Here is a 2,500-nt window from a genome sequence, read left to right as displayed (position 1 = left end):
ATCTGTTTTATTTTACATGCTAGCTCTCTGAAACTCTTAAACAGAGGACAATAGAGGAAATAATCCATAACAACAAAAAGTGCATTTATTTAGTCATATTAAATTAATACAAACTGCAGGTTTTTTTTTCATTGTTCATAGACCTTTCAGTTGAGCTGCAGTTCTAGTTGTTTACATTTTAGAAGCTTCCTCTCTCAAGCTGCAGCTCTAGTTGTGTAAGTGTTAGAAGCTTTCTCTCGAGCTGCAGCTCTAGTTGTGTAAGTGTTAGAAGTTTTCTCTCAAGCTGTACCCTTTTTAAGTGTTATGGCTACTTGTCTTGTTGCAGTATATTGTATTTTGTTGGCTAGTTCTGACACACCCCTGAAAAGTAGCTTGTTGGATTTCTCAGTCGATACTGATCAGCTTAACTAATGTGTTCTTTAACACTGGTTTAAAAGTAAGTATGCCATCTAACCTGTTTTACACTAGAACCGCCACGGAAGTCATTTTGACGGTTTTCACTTTTAAAATTTAAATTACCCTGCGTGTGTTAAAGATCTGCGGTTGTCTGTTCTTGACTTTTCCTAAATACATACAACCTTGACTGCATTTTGAAAGCCAGAACCGCAAAAAAAAAAGGTTATAAGCACTTCTACCTAGAACTGCCAAAAGTAGTCATTTTGATGGCATGTTACAATACATGCTTTATTGTTAATATAATATACAATATGCTATTTTTATATATGTATACAAGCCAGTTTGTTATCTCTACCTTAGCTGATTTTATAGCAGTAAGTACAAACTTACTTATAACGGAGAATTTCAGTCTATGGCATGTGATTGACATTCACTTATTTTCAAAATTTCACTATTTCCAATGAGAAAACGGGCTAATTTGTGCCTTTTCGTTCACATAAAGTCAGAAAAAAACAACATATGAATCCAAATTAACATGTATTTATACTAAAAGTAATACAAAAATGACTACAAAAGATTAGAAGTGAAGTAGTTTTTCGAGATTTATTATTATACTGTAAATACAGTATAATCGTAAATCTTTGAAAAACTACTCACGTCTAAATCTTTTGTAGTCATTTTTTGTATTACTTTAGTATAAATACATGTTAATTTGGATTCATATGTTTTTTTTTTCTGGGGGATGCACTTATTTGGTGAACGGATAAGAATACAATTAAAAAAACGAAAAGACACACATTTGCCTGTTTTTTCATTGGAAATAGTGATATTTTGAAAATATCACTGTCCTGGTCACAAAAGCCAAAGTTTGTGGGGATTAATAGCCATTTTCTATACTTTTGAAGCATAAGCAATTAGGAAATAACACTTACTAACCAGGAACAAAAAAAAAATTGTTACACGGTGAGGGCCACAAATATCTCTATTGATAATTCTGTCAAGTCATTGGAGTAACCTCTTGACGTCTGGATTGTCAGAGTGAGCATATATAGACTGCTGTCTTATAATATTACTACAAGAATTTTTGAGAACTCTTGAGATTTTAGCGTTTTTGAGATTTGAGAGCAACTACAGATATATTTGCATTGGCAGCAGGAATTTGTAACGACTTCAATGAAAACAGCATTGCCTTTTTCAAGCTAAACATAAAACAATACAATCAGCTGTTTCTGACAAAAGCACGGTGTTGCTGGACACGGTACATGTCAAACAAACCTGTCAGGCTGCTGTAACTGTGCTTAGGTAAAGGGATGAATATTACCAATGACAATTTTTTTTTAAATTTCACCGTAATTAGCAAAATAGTAAAAAAAAATAAAAAAAAAAAAAACAGCCTGGTTGGAACAGTAAACGAAACGAGAAGAGAGTTTCTACCATTGGCGCAAAACATAGTACTTAGTGAGAGCAATCACCGGTGTCCAGTTGCTGTATTTTACAATGTAGTGGACATGGCAGCCATAAATTTCTTCATTTTGTACAATGAATGCACAGAGGAAAATATCATCAGGAGATATCATCTTATGATGCTAGCCACAGAGCTTTGGCAGAAACATTTCAATCAGAAAGAAGAAAACTGCAAGGCGGCAGGGAAACACAGCTCAACCTGGATACAGTGCGCATTCATCAAGTGACACACGCAATAAGAAGATAATGCCAGGTAACCAATTGCAATAAAAATAAAACTTCTGATATTTATGCCCAGTGAGAGAGAGCAGTATGTGGTAAAGGCACAGGACAAGTTGATATGTGTTACATCAATGTGGATTGTGCTAATATGGGGGCTACTTTGAAGTATGTTTCCCTGAATGTGCATTCACGTTACACAATGGGAATTGAGTTATTTTCTTTTTTATGTTATTTTTTATAAATAATTATTTTGATTTTACAATTGCGTATGTAGGCCTACATATAACTAGTTTACAGCTGGTTACACAATATTTTCTTTTGAAATGTTTATTTTATTATAGTTTTTAATTTTTTGCAGTAGGCTAATGTGAAAAAAAGCCATTTTTGTTATTTTTGTAAATAATTACTTTTTTTTTTT

The 2,500-nt window shown here is 33.0% G+C and overlaps 1 protein-coding gene across 1 annotated transcript in view; it reads left to right on the top strand.

The window, feature by feature from the left end:
• The window catches only part of LOC121330000 (gephyrin-like), a 287,319-nt gene that overhangs the window by 177,967 nt on the left and 106,852 nt on the right, over nucleotides 1–2,500 (top strand). The window lies entirely within an intron of this gene.

This window comes from Polyodon spathula, chromosome 17 (genome assembly GCF_017654505.1).
Source record: "Polyodon spathula isolate WHYD16114869_AA chromosome 17, ASM1765450v1, whole genome shotgun sequence".
Taxonomy (NCBI): Eukaryota; Metazoa; Chordata; class Actinopteri; order Acipenseriformes; family Polyodontidae; genus Polyodon; species Polyodon spathula.
The sequence above is the reverse complement of the archived record's forward strand: the minus strand, read 5'-3'. Positions and strand labels throughout refer to the sequence as shown.